The 24,407-nt window shown below is 35.4% G+C and overlaps 1 protein-coding gene across 2 annotated transcripts in view; it reads right to left on the reverse strand.

The window, feature by feature from the left end:
* clcn2c (chloride channel 2c) overlaps window positions 1-24,407 on the reverse strand; it is a 203,909-nt gene that overhangs the window by 178,792 nt on the left and 710 nt on the right. The window lies entirely within an intron of this gene.

Raw genomic sequence — 24,407 nt, forward strand, 5'->3', positions numbered from 1 at the left:
GTAAAGTGTTTTTTGTGTTTAATACATACTTGCCAACCCTCCCGATTTTCTCCTGATTTCTGCCCGACATTGTCCGGGCGGACCATCCTTCACTGAGCGTCGTTTCCAGCCGAACAATAATAACGATTACACCGCATAAGAAGAGGAAGAAGACTCTTCTTCCTCTTCTTATGCGGTGTAATTATATTATTGTAATAATAATATTGTTGTAATAATAATAACGATTACACCGCATAAGAAGAGGTGTAATCGTTATTATTGTCCGGCCGGAAACGACGCTCAGTGAAGGATGGTCCGCCCGGACAATGTCAGTGAGGAAAAAGGGAGAAAATCAAATCCAACCATGTGTAGGGAAGTGTTTCTGTTATGGTTATAGCCGTTGTTGTATAGGCTATGTTTAATTTTCCTTTTGTTGATTATTTTTATTTCAAGCATACATTGCATAGATTGATGGATAATTTATGCAATGTATGCCTTTTTTGTTTAATTTTATGTTATTTATTTTATTTATTCTACTACTACCACCATTTACCATTTGCACGGGTACTGTGGAATTTGTTCTTTACTTTATATGTGTTTTTCAAATAAAAGAACACTGTGAAATTGAATTATTTCATTTTCTCTTTAAAAAGCAAACTACCCCCCCCCCACCCCCACCCTTTTGAAAATCTCCCTAATTATTATTTAAGTGTGTATCAAACTGGTAGCCCTTCGCATTAATCAGTACCCAAGAAGTAGCTCTTGGTTTCAAAAAGGTTGGTGACCCCTGGTTTAAACCATATAACTGTCCGTGTTATTGTTCAATAACGCGCTGTTTCACTAGAGTCGGTATTGACCTCAACCCATTCAATTCTCCATCTGGAAAACTGCAGATTCTCTGTGGTGCCGTGCATGGAAGTTAAGCTCTGACCACTCAGTTCGAAGGTAAACAATGATTTTTGTTTTTTAAAAAAGACAGCCGAATTGTAGGTAATACTTTAATTTACTCACTCACTCATGTAGTTTGGAGCTTTACATTTTGTGCAGTTTGGTTGTTTTTCTGATTGGCGCTACAATCACTATGAAGTTTGGTTATCAGCGTCTCAAACATTTCACGGAACACACACGGTATTTATTTATTTATAATAAAAAATATACTAAATGAGTAAAATAATACACAAAAAATGCACAAAAAGACAACTACAAGATAAGAAAAAATACACATGAATCTAAAAAACATACATTACAGAAAAATACAACAAAAATATGAAAATGACTCAAATACACAAAACTAAATATTTATACAAAAAAAAAACACACGAAAGACAACAGAAATGCAAAAAAACTACACTAAAAAAGATGCAAAATGATTCCAGAATCACACAACTTAAGGCAACAAAAAACAATAATTATACAAAAAATGCACAAATGGTGTTAAACAAAAAACTAACCAACATTTATACAGGAAGGACACAAAACAACAACAGAAATGCACAAAAATATACAAAAAGGCTCCAAAAACACACAAAATGATTCCAAAAAACATATATTACAGAAAAATACACCAAACGACAACAAAAATATGAAAATGACTCAAAATACACTAAACTAAATACTTATACAAAAATACACTAAAATGACAGAAATGCATGAAAATACACCAAAAGAAAACTAAAATACACAAAATAACTCCAGAATCACTGCAATGGCAACAAAAAAACAATAATTATACAAAAAATGCGCAAAAAGACAACAGAAAGATACAAAAATACACATGATGACTCCAAAATCATACATTACAGAAAAATACATCAAACAAAAAGAATATAAAAATGAGTATAAAAAAACAACAAACACATTTATCACGCACATGTCCCACAAAATTAAACCAGAGAAATCACACACGCTATTTTACTTTGCACCCACAATTAAACCCCTTTATAACACTACAGAGTACAGAGTATGTACACCTCTTTGTACATCCAACCTTCAAACACATACTCATTTGGCCATAATTGACAACTGTACTAGTAGTGATAAAATCTCAGCACAAAGCTGCACTTCAGGTTGCCAAAATAAGGGCGATGAACTCCAAGGACTTTTCTTGTCAGACATTTGAGGAACTAGCTGGAGGCATCGTAATCCCTTTTCTCATCTATATTTAAAAGCTGCTGCTTAAAATGCAGATATATCCAGAAAAGCAAAAGCAGTAGGCTTAAAAGTAGAAGGCTAAAACTCGCCGCTGCACACCGATGTTAATTTTATTTAGATATATTAAGATTTTTATTTTCATTTTAATGTGGTCTTAATAAGCTGTCGTAATTTTAATTTATGATAGATAAATATTAGGGATGTCCCTAAAAAACTTTGTTTACTTCCGACACGATACCGATATTGCAGCCTTGAGTATTGGCCAATATCAGCCCAATATCGGCACAAATCATATATACTTTATTACTTATTTTGTAGTGTGGAATGTTCGGAAAGGCTTGATCGAGCGATGTTAATCAAACAGAGAACAATAGTCAACAAGTTCACTTCAGTTATTTTTTACTGTCAGTATATGGTGGGAACAACTGAAGGCGGGGACAAAAACGCGCTTATCTGAGATTTTAGATGCAGTCCGATAAATCCAATATTCGTTCTCTGGCTGATATCGGACCGATATCCGATATGGAATTGGGACACCTCTAATGAATATCATTAACGCATTGCTGTAGGGTCACTGTAATTTATTCAAACAGAGAAACCTGTCAAGTGTCAAAGGTGATCTCAAAGCGAACCTCTATTTTGTCCAATCATCTAACACTTTGAGTTTCCAGCCGCTGTAGTGAGGTGAAAACAGTCCCAATAGAGCACTTGAGGAGGCTAATGTGAGCAGCTTTCACACACACTGCTTGTTCTGGGAGGAAAATGAGAGGGCGTTCCTGGGTAAGCGTTCTCATTTGGGTTCAGCATTAGAGGGCGTCTAAAACAACTAATCCAGTGTAGAAATGAAAGGAACAAACTCCTGAATCTAATCTGTACTTTAACCTCTATATGACCGAACATTACCCATCACGTCCTGTAAACACAAACATAGCACAAAAACATTAGCAGTGTTTACTCCTTAGAAACAACAGCAGCTATAGGGCCCTATAATTTCTACGTTAGCGGAATCGCGGACAGAGTCACAAAATCGATTTCGGAACCTGTTAATTACCTCCTTTTAAGTCTCTAATTTTTATGTTTTATATTGTTTGTTTTTAACCCAGTTTGAGGCTGCTTTGTAATTCCATGTTTTCTAATATATGTTTTATATTTTAACTCTGCTTGTAAGGTGTCCTTGGGTTTTTTTTGTTTTGTTTTTTTAAAATGACCAATGAAAACAGAATCCACAGCTAAAAGCAGAAATTGACATAATGTGAATGAAGGGACTGTAGAGTCTTAAATAACGTAGGTTCATGATAACTTGAAAGCTTCTAATACTGTCAAATATTTTGTATTTTATGAATGGAGTTCATCAAAACTTCATGAATAAACCTGCTGAGATTCAGTAAACCATTGGTCGCTGAGGGGAAATTGGGTGAGATTAATGCTGCTCTCATACGTCTGGACATGAACTTTTATGATTTATTAAAAGGGAGCAGTGAACATAATCTAAGTCAGTTCAAATTATATCTACCATTGAAAACATGGTTTAATTTTTTATTATTTATTTTGTTTCTCACAGGAGTTAAAAAAATAATGTTTTCAGAAAAGACTTACACAAAAAAAAAAAAAAAAAAAAAAAAAAAAAAACAGCTATTGGCTAGGAATGTGCAATATTTTATCGTTTATGATTTATCGTCAAAAACATTCTCACCGGTAAGAATACGTCATCCCTTGATATAAAAGATAAACTCCCATGTCTGAAATTAGCGAGGGCCATGGGCCATTTGTCCCTCAATTTATCCAAGAATGTCCCCAAAAAAACAGGCCGAAACTGCCCGTTTGTTGTCAACAGCTTATTATTCTCTGGAGCGGAACGTTGTTTACGGTAGCTCTGCACGGTGTGCACCGCCACTGCCCCCCACAGACACCGCCGTCTGTGTGTGTGTGTGAGGTGTTCGTCATGGTTACCTGAAGCTGCTGAGCTGCGATACATCATGGACCACTACTTGGTTAAAACCAGATAACCATCCAACAAAGTGAACTGATTCAAGTTCCTTCATCAGATCCACCCAAAGTTCCACAAACGTGGGTACAGAGATGAACCTGTAGCAACGATTATGAAATGGAAACTCAACTAAAGCTAACTATGCTAAGCTAACACACTGACACACAGACTGGGCTTAGAGCTAGCGCGAACCACTCCATATAAGGAATAATAACCAAGTAAAAAGAACACGTCTTACTGTCATCAAACCACAGAGAGCCACTGATTTGTTTATGGTCAGATTTAACACTTGTATGGAAGAATAAAAACTAAACATGTCACACGTTGTGTGAAATAAATATTAACATAATAACTAATGTCACGATTCATTCATCCCAATTTGTGAAACGCAATATTTATTAATTATATTTCATCAGCAGTAAAAACACTATTGATGTTATTTGTGCTTTTCATGTTCTTTTTTTTTTTTTAAATATTTTTTTTTCAAGTGAGGAAATAAATGAATTACATACAGTAACACTATAGTGATCCACATGCACAAATATATTCCATCAGCTCATGAGTTGTTTGAGTCAGCAGTTATTGTAGCCTTTTTAAATGTGTCTAATGTTGATGTATTAACATTTATTTGTGTTTGTAAAGAACCTGTTTACACTGAGTTGTAAATGTTTATATTTATTTTTTATATATATAGTTTTTATTTATCGGGATTTTTATCATTGTCGTGATAAATACTAGAATTTTTTTTTTTGTCAATATCGCCCATCCCTACTATTGGCCATGAAAGGGAAAAAGGATCTGCAACTAAAAGCTGCTAGATTGGTCACTACTGTCAACTTTGTTCAACTTTTCTTTTTTCAAAGTCAGAGAATGATTTGGTAAACTCACTTCACCAAAAGGGACAAAATCAGTAATCACCAGGATGGAAACAATGTATAACACATGAAAAATCTCCATCAGAGGTTTAAAGAGGGAAGTGACTGTGACTGATTGGGATGGATAACACACACTAAACGTAAATATATGACTGTTAATGAGATAAAAACCATTCATTGTCATTTTCTCCCACCTGACGTGACAGGAATCTATTGTATAGATAAGTTGTGTAGCTTTAACACCATGAGCATGAACTGATGCAAAGGGATTGATAAAGCAGTGCTTAGAAAACACAGATATCTGAGTGTGACAAACACATCGATCTCTAATATTTACTGTACATGTTGGGTTTAAATACAGTATGCTGTTGTCATTCTACTAGAGTCACATGGAAGTTCAGTGTGGAGTGTTGAGTGTTATTCATTCCAGCCATATTGCATCTTTCATCTTATCTTTAAATCTGATTTTACAATAAAAGCTTGCACAGGGGACGGTTGTGTTCATCAGCAGTCTGTAGGTAGTAGTTTAAACTTCATCTGAAATTCTTGGATAAAGGTCATTCCATCATTTCACAAATGGCCCACGCACTTCAGTCTGCAATTAAATCTGAATTTTTTTGCAATTGTTCCGTGATTATTCAATAGGCACACTGTGCATTTTTAGTTTGATCGGATTAATATTTTTTGAGATATGGACAATTTAGTGAGGGCGGAATGTGTTGATTTCCGTGCATCCTTATTTTTCTTCCATTTTCAGCTTCCAATATCTCAGGAACTACAGTGATGAATAAAAACAAGAAAACCAATGACCCCTGGAATCAAGGTGAGACATTTTCAAGCATTTAATGAGGTTAAATCCCTGAACAACAAACACTCCTACTTGCACCTTATTATTTACCCCGGCTTTCAATAAATCTATATGATGTATAGGGGTGTGAAAAAAAATTATTACACAATATATAGCGATTTTTTGGGTGCCATTTTTAAATCAATTGTTTTTATTTACAGTAAAAATGTGATTTTTTTCTTTCTTTTTTGATATTTAATCAATATTTTGTGTTAGATTATTATGATGTAATGATTACTTTGAGACTTCTACACAGTAGTTTCAGTGAAATGAAACTTGTTGCACTTTATTTTATGATGGCAGTGTGTAACACTGGATTATCTTTTTTTTCAGTGAAAATGTGCAAAAACACTAATAATAAATAATAAATAGGATGTTTTGAAGCAAATAGTTTTGATTCAATTTGTCCTCTGAATGATCAATATCTTCTGATGAAAATATATACAGCAACTTGATTTTTCAACTCCAAGTTTAATTTTGATATTAACTGGGTAGAATATTGCAATGTATCGTGATAATATCGCATCGTGACCCAAGTATCGTGATATGTATCGTATTGCAACATCCTTGCCAATACTCTCCCCTAATGATGTACATATGGTGTATGGTGTGCATTTCACTAAAATACAGTGAAAGGCAGAGTGTGCTTCTGCACACCTCAAGAAAAGGGGGCGCACAAGAGTGATTCTGTTACTGTGGGTTGGGCGATAATGCTCCTTGCCTTGGTTACCAACCGCCGTAAAACTACACAGATGAATGATACTATGGGTTTTTGTTTTTGGAGAAATATAACCAATCCAGGCACTCTAAAAAAGTTACTAAAGTGGTGTTTAGTAAATGTGTTTCACACAACACATTAACAAAAGGTCAAAAAATTAACAAATTTAGAAACATTTTTACATTTACAATGTGCCATTATAAGTCTGTTTCAACATTTGTAAAAGTTTTTTGCTATTAGTAATTTTTTTTTAGCTAATTATGTAAATTTGTTTTGCACTTAAAAAAAAAAAAAAAAACTTTTTTATTGTCCAAACAAAGAAAGGTTTCGTTTCAAAACTTATAGGAGCATGTGAGCGGAGTATGTTTTTTTTTTTATATATATATATATATGTAATGTGCATACACACTGTACATTATGATAGATGATACCTCCACACTTTAAACCTCACTCAAGGGTTCATCTACCTAACCTTCAAAGTTTGTTCTCTTACTTTCTTCTTTAATGTCCAGTGTTTAATTATCAACACGAGCCAGCGTTCCACATCAATGCAACACGCAACAGAAAGTGAGTTCAGCAAACACATCCTATCTTTGTTTGTTTTTAAGGGTCAAGACTATCCCTTTCCTTCGCAAACCTTTGGTAAAATGAGCACCTTTGAAGAGAAATAAATCTCCATTACTCACACAATAAGCTTTGACTGTGTAAAGCCATCAAGGCCGTTAGTGCAGAAAGTAAATAAAGGTGTGTAAATCATTTTAAGAAAAGTGACCTTTTGTGTTGGGAGGCCAAACACCGGCTTATAAGGCTTTGATTCTTATCTGTAGAAAGAGCCCGGCCACATTACGAAAGCAACTCATTCTCCACATGCACAAAGACAAAGGTCAAGGAGCTGTCGACCTTTATTTGTATCAGAGGAACAAAGGCTTTACCAACACTCGTTATAATGAAGTGGAGCACTGGTCTAGAGGGAAATTTCCACCACATTTGTAATGGCAGCACATAGGGCTGGGCTGTAAACCTGTTAATAACAAATCGAGTTTTTACCACATGTAGTTTTCCATATCTCCCAATACCAGTAAGTATGTAGTGTGTACACAACGTTGGGAACGCTGAGTGGCGTGACGTAGCACCACCAAACATTGTTAAAGAGCGGATGTTTCTACAGTTCGACCTGACCTGACTCTGGATGAACTGGTATTCCAAAGCACGTGCACACACCAGATGTCAACAATGATATGGATGTGTTCTTTTATTAGTTGTTCTTGTTTTCTAGGGATGCACCAAAATGAAAATTCTTGGTCGAAACCGAAAATGAGAAAACCAAGGCCAAAAACAAAAACACAGAAAGAAACGATTTATTATTCCCATTGCATTTATGAATGTGAATGTGTACTAACCTAACTGATATTAAATCATTGCAATTGCATGAATTAATATTAATGCTTCAAACAATAAATCATTTAATTTTGTTAATTTTTTTTAATTTAACACCGACATTCCAACACTGTACAATATAAAATAAAATACATAAATGGCCGCTCTCTATTATTTGGATATTGACAAAAGTATACATTAGTGATCGACCGATTCATCGGCCGGCCGATTTAATCGGATGATTTTTGCGTGTTTTATGTGTATCGGCGTCGACCAGTGCGCACTGCTGCGTTTGCTGAGCGGCTGCCACAGGCTGCTCCATGTTGCTGCAGAGCCCCTCCCCCCACTAGCAGAGCGTGAAGCAAGCTCTTCAATCCCAACGGTATAGGTTTTAAACTTTCAAAGTATCTTTTAACTGTTTAACTTGTTCCGGGTCCACGTGTTGTGTCGCAGTTGTAGTTAACGAGCAGCTGGCTGGAGGTTTGGTGTGTGTGTGTGTGTGTGTGTGTTTCTTTTCCTCTCTCTCTGCTTCTTACTCAGCGCTGCACTGAGAAGTTTTTAACTTTGAGAAGCAGTTTACTACTTGTTTGAATATTTATTCCAGTTAATGTTGATGCAATTTAGAAAAGAAACTTGAACAGTTTGTTGCTTAATGAGCATCTGACATCACGTTATTTTCTGCTGCTAATTTATGTTCTGGGATTGTGTTGGAATGGACTATTGTTCATAATTTTTTACTTGGTGTAGTTCTACCTCACCTTTGTTAATTTCAATAAATATTCCTTTTTTAATTGAGACTTGTACCATTTGTTATCATCTTTGTGTAATTTTTATGACGTAAATTGAGGGAGCAAAAGTAGGATCGGCTCCAAATATCGGCTCAAGAAAATTGGCAGTCCGTAACGGTCATCAGCTAATACTGATGGAAAAAAAAAAAAAAAAATCGGTATCGGCATCAGTCCTAAAAAATTCCATATCGGTCGATCCCTAGTATGCATCAATATTAACCCCTGATGGTCAAAACTAAAACGATTAGTCTCAAATACAGCGGAATGTAAATAGCTACGCCTGTATCTCTTCATGTCTGTTAAAAACAAGAAGAAGACAGAATCAACATCCCTTGCCAGATTGGTTGTCATTATAACACAACCTTAGAACTTAGATGTATACATAAGAACATATTATCACATCAGAATATAAATTACTAACTATCTTAAATGGTTTCTAAGAAAAGCTGTCCCCTTTGAAGACACCACGAACAGAGTAAAAAAAAACGGCACAAGGGCAATAACTCCGAAAATGAGAAGTGCGCAAATATTTTTCCGAACTCCATCAAGGTATTGATACCCTGAAGCCACACACAATGCGGTTATCCTATCTTAAACAGTTTCTGAGAAAAGCTGTCCCCTTTAACTCGGACGGACGTAGCTCAAACCAATATCCCCTTCACACTTTGTGGCAGGGGATAATAAATGATTTCATAAAGACACTTTATTGTGGCAGATCAAAACATTGATATACAACAATGTAAATGATTTTACTGAAAATACCTCAAGTTGAGGGCTTTTCTCAGCAATTTTAGGTGAGATTAAAAAATACATTAATTATTTACAGGGCATAATTAATTAATTGCACTTTTTTTTAATCTCTTGATAGCACTACGTATACAATTATTCTAAAAAGTCATTTTCATGTTTTGTTTATAAAAAAAGGTGCACATATTTTGTTTATTAGTAATACATTAAAGACATTTTTTTATATACTGTACATGTCCACTACAAGTACCCTTTCAAGGAGCATATAGGGCAGGATTTGTGAATGTGCTAATGGGTGATGAAGCTTTCAAAACCAAAGAGAATGACACACATGTCTCCCTTGAAAAGACTTTGTGATGTACTGTATTTTGTTCTGCAATTGCAAGCCCAAATTTCCTGGGCAGTCGTGCGGTTGTGACAACAATGCACGCTTGCAAGTGGTGAATAGGGTTTATAGGTGTCGAAAATGTCTTGAAAGTGGAAAAATTGTGCAGAAAAGGCATTGAACTTTGATGAAGTGGCAGTAATGTAGTAAAATGCATTAAAAGGAGCAAAAATATGGCAAGAAAAAGTGATGAAAATAGGTTAAAATATGGCAAGTTTGGTGTAGTTGCAGAACATAAAAAAAGGCAAAAATCGGCACAAACTGTTCAGAAAATATTCTAGTTTTCTATTCTTATGGTCTTAAATGGGGTCCTGACCCCAAGGTTGAGAACCCTTGCTTTATAGAACACAGAGACAAAGCCCTATTGTGCAGTTGAGCTACAGGTTTGTACTTTCATTATTTTACAAATACATATGATAGTGATGTGATAAATGATTGTCTTCACATTTATTTACACACAATTGAACTATTTTACTGAACTGGTGAGGAACAGCAGCACCAGAAGAAACAGAAAAACTAAAACACGTCAATGACAAACTAGATTTGACTAAAGCTAATTGACTATGTAGGGTCTGTGAATATAAAGATTCTTCAGTATAAAAATGAATCAACAAAAATGAATAAAGTATGAGGTTTATGGCGTTCTTTAAATAGTTGGAGAGAATTAACATGTCGTATAAACAACAGTGATTATCCTTGGATTCGCTGTTTACTGTTGACCTTATCTCTTTCTTGGCTTCTTATCTGAGTAGATAAATATCTGACACTGAAACGACTGTTCAAGTGTGTGCAAGGTGACAGACAGCGTCACCTTGCACACAGAATGTTTGCCATGTTGTTAGACACCTGTGTCAAACTTAAGGCTCGGGGGCCAAGTATGGCCTTTTAGTGAATCAAATTTTCCTCAATTATTCCACAACATTTCACAAAAAATGGCCACAAATTCAAGTAAATTTAAAGATTGAACTGAAATTTGTCACTTAATGCTTGGATATTGGATATATTCAGTGCCTGATAGGGGTGTTGAAAAAAATCGATTCGGCGATATATCGCAATATTACGTTGCGCGATTCTCGGATCAGTTCTAAATGCATCCATATCGATTTTTTTATTAAAAAAATATATATAATTTTTTTTTTAACTTTTTTTTCTTTTTTAAATTTTTATTTAACCAGGAAAGTATTTTCCACTGCAGGAGACATTGTAACTGCACAAAGAAGTGCACTGAAACCTGGGCATGTTGACCAGCTTGAGTTTTTCAAAAATAAAACAAAAAAAAAAAAAAAAAAAAAAAAGTACTAACTTTCTGCGTTTATTTGTTGTTCTACGCATATAACTCAGTTAAGTTGCACTAAAGTCAAAGTTGGTTTAAAAGCCACAAGCAGATTGTATGTTATTTTTTTTATTTTAAGATGTTGGCACATGGCATGTTAAAGCCAATGTTTTGAGTGTAAAATATGCCAAAATAAATAAATATATATATATATATATATAAGCTAACACACTTAAATCATATTTAAAAAAAAAATCCCAATAATTACCTTATACTTTAATAAATAATATATAGAATCATATCGTGACCCAAATCATATCACCAGATGCCAGGCAATACACACCCCGAGCGCCTGACATACTTTATGTGATTTATTCGATTCAAGTGCACATTGATGTTGAAACTGATTGTTATTCCCATTTAAAAATATGCAGAGATTGAAATCAAACTGGTCCGTATTGTCTCGTGAAGTGTTTGGCTTCCAACTCAACGCAGTCTTTATTTTGGATCAGGTAAGTCGTCCCCTCAAAGGCTAATGAATGATTTATCTGAGAGTTTGGGATTTAATGTTGTAAATTCCCTGTTATCATAAAAATACACAATGTTTGTGTGCAGTATCAAACATTCAACATAACGTTAGCCGGACACATCAGGCTCCCAATTTTCTGATTTTTTATTTAAGCATAAAATCAATTGGTAATCAAACTTTTAGCTGTCGCCCTTTATGATAAAAAGTGTGCATTTTGTCACAGTTCTAACTGTGTATGGTTGACTAGTTTTTTTTTTTACAAAAAAAGAATTGTAGCAGTGAAAAAAACCTACCAACATTAGCTAGAAAGAGAATAAAGAGCAGAGAAGAGAGCTGTGGAACAGCTCGGTTAGCAACAGAGTCACTACTGGTAAGTCAGTGACTCTTTTTTTCAAATTCAAGGCATATTTCTTCATCATGGTCAAAAAGGGATAAACAGAAATCGGTCGATTTTCAATTTTTGATTCTAAAACCAATATTCCTTTATCTTCTTCTAATAATTAGCTTTTTCGGATGATAAACAGTGCGACAACATGATGTCTTACTGAGTCATTGACCGTCAAAATGGCTAACACTTGGCTAGGGGTCACATGACTGGGAGGTCCCTATAGCAGATATATTTGTACATTCTGAGAGAGTAGGTGGAGCTTTATTACTATACCAAATTTCAGTTTCCTATGTGATGTAGTTCCTGAGATATTGGAAGCTAAAATAGAACAAAAATAAGGATGCACAAAAATCAACACGTCCCCCTCACCAAATTGTCTATATCTCGAAAAGTTTTCATCCGATCAAACTAAAAATTTACAGTGTGCCTATTGCATTATTAATGAACAATAGGTAAATATTTCAGAATTTTTTGAGACCGAAGTGCATGGTAGTTACAGTATTACAAGTGTTTTTCAGCCATAGTCTACAACCGTGTACTGTATATAATTCAGCTGTGAGGCTTTAAACATGTTTGAAGTACGTGTTCTTCAGGCTGAGGCACTCCTACTACTCCTCCTCTGTGGCGTAGACGAGTGAATCAGTGGATCACTATTTTACAAACGCTTTGTTCAAGTGTTTCACTGTGCCGGTTACACCTGTGGAATTCCTGGCATGCTTTTCATTAAGAATAATGACAATCTCAACATTGACACACAAAGAGATTATGAGTTCAACCATTAAGTGCTTTGTCACACTTTAAGATGTGAAAAATACTCAACATAATAAACTAATTCATTGAGGTTTAACCACACGTTTTTCACTGACAAAAAGTAAAGTGTAAAAAAAAAAAGTTACCAATTCTTTTTTTTTTAATCTGCACTTGAGAATTACAAAGAAATCACTGCAGAATTACATTTGAATTGTATTAAATCTGACGTCTGTTGTTCACATTCTGAAATGGAAATATCTATTAGACACAAAATAACCGACATGTTTTGGGACAATATCTCACATTTACACGATACATTTCACCATAAAATGAGTGGTCTAATGTTAGCTTTAGCAAAGGCAGCAAATGCCTGGATGCTAAATCTCCTGTAATTTCAGCGCGTGCTTGTTTTTGCACATTTCTGCTGTTTATGAATACAAAATGATCAACAATTGATTTATTAGCTTGTAATGGCATTTGATTAGGGAAAGATGAAAAAACAGATAATAAGAAAAAAAAACCCCAAAAACTTGAATGCGTAAATGAAAAATCAGAGGCTACCGTAACGTACAATGCAGACGCAGCAGAGTTTTTATTGGTTCGTTAATTGGACGTACGTCAACACAGCAGTTACAGTGGGAATTGTGATTAGATATGGAACAATCATTTCAGAGACAGTTATTGTAGAGTTAGTTTAAGGACTGCGTTGATTCTTTAAAACACTTCAATCATTCATCTTTGATCTGTGACAGATAAAAACAGAACACTCAATCATAAAATTCCTTGGGACAATTCCACCTTTAATAGGAGGTTGAGGGTCCAACATTTGCTTCCCTGTATTTGGTAACACGGTTAATTATTACACATCAAAAGGCACAACAAACTAGTTATTGGCTGAGCTTTTACACAACGTCTTACACACTTTGGGAACATATGTGTGTGTTTCCCAGTCTCGTACTGCACGTCCTCTGGAAGAATGTCTGTGTCTAATATTCCCATTGATTCTGCATTTTTCAGATATCACACAGCTTACTGATCAACACACATGATTGTAATGTGGGTTAATACTTAGCCATACAAAGAGCTTCAAAACACAATCACTTTGCTGATATTGCTATAAATGCCTTTCTGCTTTAATAATGCAGTTTACCACAAGGACTAAAGAACAATCTTGTCTAGTAATGTATGTTTTTAGCGTACATGTAGAAACGTCAATAAGGATCATTCCATGTCATTTCAACAAATGGTTTCTTGATTATTCAATAGGCACACCGTACAATTTAAGAAAGAAAATTGTTTTATATTCCGAGAGAGTAATCTTTATACTTTAAATTAAAACAGATTAAAACAATTTTTCTTACATTCCCATTTTTTTGAATTTCAAGAGGCTGTTACCCAAGAACCAATGCATATATGTGACTAATCATTAGTGATGTGAACAGTCTATGTTCATAGCTCAAAGCTGATCAAACTACAGTGAGCTGAGGCATATGCCAAGTTGTTTACTGAACATGTTCCAGACCCAAACCCACACTAACATTTTTCCAGTTTTAAGGGGCTGGCATGTCCATCAGATAAGAATGTATAGCAGATATTTTTGTATATTCTGAGAGAGTAGGTGGAGCTATATTAATATACCACATTTCAGTTTCCTATGTGATGTAGTTCCTGAGATATTGGAAGTTGAAAATGGAAGAAAAATAATAACGCACTAAAATCGACACATACCCGCCTCACTAAATTGTCCATATCTCATGAAGTATTCATCCAACATGGAGCGACCCATACGTCTTAACCCACTCATCTTTACCCTAAGCAGATCCTGCTCCAGTTTATATCGAGCGCAGACTGGCTCTTACCAAACAACAAAACCTAAAAAAGCAATCAAACCAGGCTATCTTCTCCAAGCCAAAATGCAAAGCAGAAAAACTTTGTGCAGCCCTTTAAACCTCCTTATCTTCTCAAAATGGTCATCATTTGTGACAAGGCAACTGATAATCCTGGAATGTGAGTTTAATTTTACTGACTTCTTGACAGGAATCTACAAATAATCCACTGTGTTTCCAGAAGAAAACGACCAATTTTTAGGGTAGATCCAGATATTGGGGTAGAGCTAAGCGATATGGACCAAATCATATCGATATTTTCCTCAAAAACGGCGATATGCGATGTAAATCTCGATATTTTTAACTCAATAAAGTCTTACCAGAAATTTTCTGTTGGAAAATACCACACAGTAACATTTATTAACAAACACAAATAATGCCGCTTTTGGCTATTTCTCCTCTAAGGGACAGCACGTGTGAGTGAGTTCTGTAGCGTGGCTTGTTTAGGGGAAGGTCTGGGTTAGTAAGCACTTAGTAATCCATCGAACTGTGCTTTTCATACTGTTCTGAGAAGTAACGAAAGCACTGACTCCTAAAACATGTATTTTACTACAAAATAACCTATAAAAATGTATATCTCACAAATATGGAAAATGTATAAAGAAGGACACTGTTTGACTGTACTCTATTAATAATATTAAGTACTTGTATGATATGATTTGTACTGTGTGATTGTATAAATAAAAACAAGTTAAAAAAAATATAGATATATCTCGATATAGGCGATATTGTCATTTTCTATCTCGCCAAAATAGAAAACTTGATATATCTTGAATCACAATATATTGCGCAGATAACGATATATCTGCCAATATAAAAGAATAGCATTGATATACACAGGATATAAATGGAAAAAAAATTCTTATAATGTCCAAAATATGATTGAAGCTTTGTAATAGATTGGTGTAGAATCAGATAGCAGAATATTACAAGTTTAAAGTATTAGCAATGCATTAGCTTCAGTGAAGAATTGTCTTCAAGGAGACAAACGGACAACCAGCAGCAATACATGCAGGCCCTAATTTCCCTGGTAAATAATAATGATGTCACATTTTGGGGGAAAAAATTAAAATTTTACAAATGATGTATTTGTTTTGTTTTTTAAAAATCACTCTTAATGCATTTCCATAAATGTTTTATTAAAACAATCACAGAAATGACAATCTGTGGTGGAGCTTTAGGTTTTTGCCCAAACTGGGTTTCAACGGGTCAGGTTGGGTCCAAGCTTAATTTTGATCGTTATACCACAGGCTCGGGCCGGGTTCGGTGTGTTTTGATTAGCGCGAGAAAGATGCAGAACAAGGGCAGAGTAAATGACAGTAATTAAAAACTCATTCTCATTCCACTCGCACATACTCTAGCACCAGGTGTTTCCATGCAGGCAGACCTGCTACTGCTGTATCATGTTTTATTGTAGTCTGTCTTCTCCTCGCCCTTCTCTCTCTCATTGTTTCAGTTGTCTGGACACTGATGTTCTATCTCTCCATCCTGTTCTGTTCTCCTCTTTCTATAAACTAACCCCAAGCAATGGAAGCAGATGACTGCCACTGGTTCTAACGGAGATTTCTTCCAGTTAAAAGTAGTTTTTGTTTTGTTGGTTTTGTCTTAAAGATTTTATGTTTTGATAGCGCTTTGAGTTGAATTGAATTGCGTGCACATGTACGGATGTTGAAACTGGTTCGGGGTTAAAGACACATCGGATTCTTTAGGGTCTGACAAGTTGGGGTCGTGTTCTGTCTGGGTTTTTTTTATGGCTTAAACCTACTGGCCTGATATTGTGCTGCCGTTTATTCTAACTTTATTTTTTGAAGGTGTGTCAGGGAACAGTGCGAGTGATGGAAAGATTACAACAAAACACAACACCGACTGCACTGGACTCTGACCGTACTCTCATAAACCTAAACAACCAACCAACCACTGACTTTTCTTTAGTCTAGCTTAATGGACCAGTTTCCCATTTAAACATTAGTGAGATCTACTGTGCTGTGTCCCTTTCATGCCACACTGAACTACACTGGCCTCTTTGAGCATCCACTGCCTACAACAAAACCCACACAACCTCCATGAGTGCCAGTATCACACAAAGACACCATGTTACTCCAACCCACTGCAAGGTCCTGGTCACAGACACAGAAACAGACTCAGCTTCTGTTAAACGGGATATTTATCTCACACTCGAGCTATTTTTATTTCATTCTGATTACATACGAGTTTGGTCTGTGTTGCATGTTAAAGAAAAGGCTGGTGTGGAAGGATTTGGTTGGGTTTTCTTTGTTTTTTTTTTTTTAACTTTGACAACTGAGCACGAGACCCCATCAGAGAGACGGAGCGTCCAGTGCTGAATCAGCAGGTTGCAAGTTGTGTAATCTCTTCCTCACACACACACACAGAGAGAGAGAGAGAGAGAGAGAGAGAGAGAGAGAGAGAGAGAGAGAGAGAGAGAGAGAGAGAGAGAGAGAGAGAGCTGAGAGAGAGAGAGAGAGAGAGAGAGAGAGAGAGAGAGAGAGAGAGAGAGAGATTAACAGGGTGAAGAGAGAGAGAGCGCAGTGTATGTTCTTCTTCTTCTCTTGACAAAGGAAACACTGTCAAGAGAAGGAAACCATTTCCCTAGGATGAGATACACATTCGTCCATCCTCACCTAAAGCTACACTGGATAAAAGTCTGGCCTGGTTTTCAAACTAAAAGCTAATTCAACCAAAACTTTGCACACATGGACAATGCCCAGCCAGCTTCAGTCAAATTGAAAGCCACACTAAGTACACAAACACCACATTAATTTTGGAATACTTGAATAAAGCAGTTTTTCAGAGTGTTTGAGTGTGTGTGTGTGTGTGTGTGTGGGGCTGCTCATGCACGTCCTTGAGTCGACTCGTGACCTGCACAGAGTGTGAAAGATAAGCCTCATTCTGGCGCCTTCAGTTGATCCTGAAAACGTTTTGTTACAAAGTTTTAAACCAACAACAAAAAGTCATCATGATTTCATTTCTTCCATAAATGAAAGAATGAATGAAAACAGATGTGTGTGTAGGTATATTAAGGGTGTGCGATTTGACGATATTAGATCATGACGGATGAAAACTGGACAACAATCTGTCAAATCACAGAGATCATAGAATCGCCTGCAGTGCACATTTTATCCCTCGCGGTGCCTTGTCTGTGCCCATACAAAGGTTTATTTCTCTGCCAAATCACACCATTTGTTAGTCAGTCTCATATCAGCACTACAGAGTAGACACACGGAATAATTATTAAGCGCTCAATTAGCGCAGACAGTACGCTCCACTGCCCCTCCCTCCCAGTGCATGGACACACAGAGTTAGCTGTGCTGGTGTCTCTGTGTTAGCGGCTGCCTGTCAGAGGTTCAGTGCAGATGTCCTTCGGTAAAACTCCATCAGTTCTGAGTGTTGGAAGCACTGAGAGACGTTTGAGGAAACGGTACATGTATTTCTCTTCTGTAACTGACTCTGTTGCTCCGCACTGTCAGCACATGACTGTTTACACACTTCTTAAAGGGACCATGTACCGAATGTGGTTTCACAACACTACAGAATTTAATCTCATCTTTCTGTCTTAATGAAGAAAAAACTCAAAAGTGCCACAAAATGTTGATATTTTGCTGCTACTAAATAATAAAAAGATATTTATGGCACTTTTATCCACTGACTTTGACCCATTATTGATTTTCATGTAAAACTTTATTGAAAAAAAAATAAAATAAATCGAGTTTATATTGTCTATCGCCATTTTGAGGAAAAATATTGAGATATGAATGTTAGTCCATATCACCAATGCCTACTGTAACCAAAGCAGTAACATTTTATCTTGTAAAGGATATGATTGTCTAAACTGTGGGAAATGAGGGGTTCAAAGACTGCTTAAAGTAGGATTTTATTAATATGAGTGTTACCTCAAAAACAAATGGAAATCAGTAGTATGCTGCCTTGTCATGCACAAAATGACAAGAAAATACAGAAAACAACAACAACAAAAGTACAAAAAGTACTTTTCATTAGGGTTGGGCATTGTTTGGATTTTAACGATTGTGATTACGGATGCACCGAAAAGAACATTTGAGGCCGAAGCCAAATAAAATATAAACGCTTGCCCGAATAGGGTTGTTAAGTTTTTCACTGTTTTTTTTTTTTTAAGTAGTGCATAAATTGCTTAGAATATTTATTATATATATTAGAAATTTTTAGACATGTTTTTTAAAGAAATTAAATGTTTATTGAATATTATGACTTTTTTAAATATTCCAGTAGCCTTTGCTTTTCAAAAAAGAGCACAACAAAGTTTTTCCTTCATATTAGCCCTTCAAATAAAACAAAACATGCATTCCAAAAACACTAAAGTGCATTAAAGGGGAGGTATGATGAAAAAATCCCTTTGAATGAGGCTAAAGGGATGTATATCACTGTAGCAAAACCATTATAGAGGGACAAAGTTGAAAAAGTTATGTTCACTCCCTCCCTTGTTATTCCACATTTTGTATAAACAAAGTCAGCTCCAAACGGGACAGTTGGATATTGCCCACGTTGGTAGGTGACGTCACCTAACACGCCTCCGAGAATGTGAGCTCCTCCTCTCCAACTATCTTACAGCTAAAACAACACTGCAGTCTAATATAGAATATATTATACTTTATTGCCATATATGTAAATGCAAACTGCACTACTGGATGCCAAAATTGCGCTTCTTTTTCTGCTGCCGATCGTGTTGGGAGTCACAGGCCCATTGTTTACACACATCAGCTGTTAGCACTCCGTGCTAATGCTACACCAGTCTATGCAGCGACACCTGGTGTAGTGTAAAGAGGAAACGATGGGGATGTTTACAGATTCATGGCTCACAGCACTAACAACGGACTCGGTTGTGGAGTTGGACGGTTTCCAACATTTACACGGTGACGGACGACGGAGAGCGGTAAGCGGAAAGAAGAAAGTCTGGCTGTGTTTGTTTGTGTAAAAGAGGAGCTGCTGCTGGTTCTGCAGCAACGTGCACACACTTTTCCGACTCATAATCACTACACATTGTTTGATTGCGTCATTACGTCACACGCTACTATTCGAACTTGATTTTAACTCACTAAACCGAAGGCCGAACGTTGCTTTTTTTGCAATATTTGGTCGAATATATTCGGTGGCCAAATATTTGGTGCATCCTAATTCTGTTTCTTCTCAATTTCGATTCCTGTTCTAAAGGATTCTCAATTACGTTTCTTTGAGTTGTGCAGGTCACAGATTTCACAGGAGAAATTTTTCATTTGAAAAAGTCTTTACACGGGCCATTTTTTATTAATTTACTTAATTGATACAGTTCAATCTGGTTGCTGTACAATAACTAGAGTACTCAATTACAAAGATCCCCAACTGTAACTGTAAAACTGAAACTCGCTGAAATAAAACAACAAACAAGTTGGCATCAGTCTAAAAAACAAACAGCTACAGCCCAGGTAGATGTAAAACTAAATTTTTTTAAAAATCAAACCCTGGAGCAGTCATGTGACAAATTAATCAACAGTTCTTGTTTAGAAAGATTATTATTCTGGATACAGTGGAAACAGAAACTATAAAAAATAGTTATATTTTAAACCTGTTTATATTGTAGAGAAGATATTATATACATAACTGTAATTGGAGTCTAAAGCCACAAAAATGTCACCACTTTAAAAAGAAAATAGACTAATATAAGACCTCTTTACATAGAGTATAAGATAAAAAAGCAGTGGAAACTTTGGACATTTTTTAATCCTTAAATCTGTTGATTAAAGTAAAAGAACCCCAAGTATTTTTTCTTTATGTACATATGTAAATTGTATATGACTGTAAATAATTTATTTGTTTATAAACAGGTAAATGTGTGAATTGTATATATTGTATTTGTAATAGTTATATGGAGTGCACGTGTCAATAAAAAAATAACTTTAAAAAAAAGCAACAACTGGCCGTCACTGTCTGTAATTCCGAGGCAGTAGCCCCTCCCCCATTACAGTGAGATGGCAGCAGCAGAGGACTGTCCTACACACACACAGCAGTCGCGTTTTGAACGCACCTTATACAAACCCCGCGGAAACAAACTAGTGTGGGCATTTAGGAATCAAAAAAAAAAAAATCAGATTGCAAACTGGACGTTTGGAACTGGTTCCTATTTGGAACCGGTTCCCGATGCCCAACCCTACTGTTAATGCGTGAAAGTATGATATTATTCATTCATAATAATCCATTGGATGGGATCCCATTCAATGGATTAATATCATAAATAATGTGATGCTTTTACGCATTCACAGTGTCAGCTGATGAAGCCTGTGTCTCGATCTGTATGTGCGGACGAGTGAAGTCACATATTAATCAATTCATTAATGACTAGGGATGTCCCAATACAACTTTTTCATTTCCGATGTGATTGCGATATAGCAGCTTTGCCTATCGACCGATACCGATATTGTATGAATCATACATTATTTAATTTTTATTTATTTTTTCTTACATAAAATAAAATAATAATTACTTGTTTTGTAGTATGAAATGTTAGCAAAGGCTTGATCAAGTAATGTCACTCAAACAGAGAACAATAGTCACCAATAGTAGGTATGAGAAAAACTGACCCATGTATTATTCAAAATACACAATCTACAATTTAATAAAATTATATTCCCACACGGCCGACATCACAGTAGCGCCGTACACGCGTCGTTGTGATCATGTGGGCTCTGAGCGAGAGTGTGAAGGCTTGTTGCTGCTTTGCCGCCACCTATTTTGTTGGAGTGTGAACCACAGTCACCTATGGATAGAAGTTCAATCTAAATATATATATATATATTTTTTATCGGAGCACCTATATCGGTGATTTTAGATGTAGACCGATAAAATCCGATATTCGTTTTCTGGCTGATATCGGACCGATATCAATATCGGATCGGAACATCCTTATTAATGACTTCACCCGTCTGCGCATACAGAGACACAGGCTTCATCAGCTGACTGTAGATCAATCTATATCTTTCCTAAATTATGTCATCAACAAATGAAAGGATTGCATCGGTGTCTAAATATTCTCTCTCATGTCAGCATCAGATCAGATCCACACAATGACGTGTTCACATCACCTTTTATTGGACAGCTCGCTTTCTAAGAGAACTGATTGGTCAGGAGGCAGGACTTTAGCACTCGCTAAGATCCTAGCCAGAGCAAAACCTGCTTGCGACCAGGCTCGCCGTTCAGCCTAAGTTACCATGATGATTTAGCTCCGTAAGTCGTTAGCAAGCTTAGTAGGACAGCACACACTGACTAAATCCTGGAAGTTAACGCGATGAGAGGTAGTCTCGCTTCGTAGCTTACCCCCTTTGTGATCTGACAGAAACAGCCATCAACACAACTGTTTTGGTCCAGATATTGCTAATTAGATGACTCAAAACTTTGAACCAAAAAGATAAATAAGAGACTTTGAGCCAAGGTCCATCCAAGACACACAATATTGTTTAAATATTATTTTTTATACATAATTATATGTATATATTTTTATATATTGTATAATATAAAAATATATTATCATCATTACATCTGTGTGCTTTTGGACTGGGAGGGGCTCACAGCAGCTAAATGCATATTTGAAGACAAAAATTAATTAGTTTCCCAAAAATAATTTAGAACAATGGGTGAAATTGAATAATTTCTCACGGCCCACAAGTGTGTGCCGTGGCACAGTGGTTGAAAAACCCTGCATTTAACAATATTTAACGTTAAAAAATAAATAAATAAAAAAAAAACACAAAATAATTATGTTTAAACAGTTTTGTATCATTTTAACATTTGAATAGTTGTGGAAAAACTTCATAATGAAGAAAAAACACAGGAATGTATTGTGTGTTTGCTGAGAAGTTACTGTTTGTCACTTAGTGACAAAGAAAAATAAGAAAAGTATTTTAAAATGATATAATTAGACTTGTGAGTGCTTTGATAAATAGTTTCTTGATATTTAGACTAAACATTAAACTCACAAGCTTTTAAAACACACGTCTGTGCAACAACAGCATCACAAATGTCCTTGTACATCAAATCTATGATTCATCTTTGTTATTTTTAGGAATAATATTTTTACATGAGCAGATCCTGGTTCAGTTATGCAATATGCACTTTATTAAAAGTTTCTTTGCAAAAATACCATTTCTTCAGATTTTCTACTTCAAAATGTTGCCCATTTTGTATGAAAGTTTATCCAATTCTGCATCAATTTATCATTTTCTGTTTCATTGGCTTTCTCTAATCAGACATCATTACTGGCTTTTAAACTGCACAAACTCTTGCCGAACATTAAGAAGATTAATGAAGTTAACTATTAGTATTTATTGTGATTCAAGATATATCAAGTTTTCTATTTTGGTGATATAGAAAATGACAATATCGCCTATATCGAGACGAGATATATCTATTTTTTTTTATTTTAATTGTTTTTATTTATTTATTCACACAGTACAAATCACATCATCATCAATTATTTAAAATGATTCATACAGTACAAACAGTGTCATTCTTTACAATTATTCCATATTTCTGAGATACACAGTATATTTTTATAACTTATTTTCTATTAAAATGTTCATTTTATGAGTTGCAGCTTTTGTTACTTCTCAGAACATAAAAAGCACATTTAGATGGATTTCTGAGTGTGTTCTAACCCAGACCTTCCACTAAACAAGCCACACTACAGAACTCACTCACACGTGCTGTCCCTAGAGAACAAAAAGCCAAAAGTGGCGCATATTGTATTTGCGCTAAAGCAAAAACTGAAATCACCCGTGATTTGATGTGATATAAATGATCTCAAATGGCTTCATGGGATTAACCTGGTTTAAAACCTTATCTGTTGTTTTTTTTAAATGCCCCCCAATGCAAGATGTGCTTGTTTAGACGATTCCACAATCCAGCTGTTATCACAACAAACACCTTTATCACCTGTGCAGCTGTCAGCTGGCAGATAAACATAGACCTCCGTGTTTTCATTGAAACGTTTCTCAGAGTCATGGGGGGACTTTTGTCATTTTATCTTAGAAACAAATGCATTTATCCCACTCATTACAAATAAAATACCACTTGTGTTTCTAGATTTATTAAACTTTTACTCTGACGGGGTCCCGTCACATTAGCAAGTGAGGACATAGTTTAAAAAAATTATTCTTAAGTTGCTTTCTAAACATTTTCTTTTTATTCCTCTTTTTTTCCCTGTATTCATTCTTATTTATATACTTTTTTCTTCCCTTTAATTGTCTTTATTACGTTATTAATCTCTTTTTATTATTAGTTATTTTTTTTCTTTTCTTTCTCCATCCCTTCGCTCCAAACACGCACAAACATACAGAAGTTAAAAACAACAAAAAAAAAGTAATATTTCTACAAGGAATAATGGTTTGATTATTTTACACAATGTAATCATTAAAGGAACTTTAAAGCATCCAAGGAAGAGATCGGAGCAGAATATGTAAAAAAATCTTTCAAGGAAAATATAGGAATTGATACGATTCATAATCATCAGTAATACAATTGCGATTAATAGATCCCATCAATCTGTTAAAATATCCTTCTACATTATTTTGTGTCATTTACCATTTCAATAAACAAATATTGGAAATGTATGCATAGTTTATCGATCACTAATGCAATTTTCTGTAATTGTGTAAGCTTGTTTTTGCTTTTTGCATAATTTTAGGAATCATTTTGTGTGTTTCTGTTT

The sequence above is a fragment of the Gouania willdenowi genome, chromosome 13 (genome assembly GCF_900634775.1).
Source record: "Gouania willdenowi chromosome 13, fGouWil2.1, whole genome shotgun sequence".
Lineage (NCBI taxonomy): Eukaryota > Metazoa > Chordata > Actinopteri > Blenniiformes > Gobiesocidae > Gouania > Gouania willdenowi.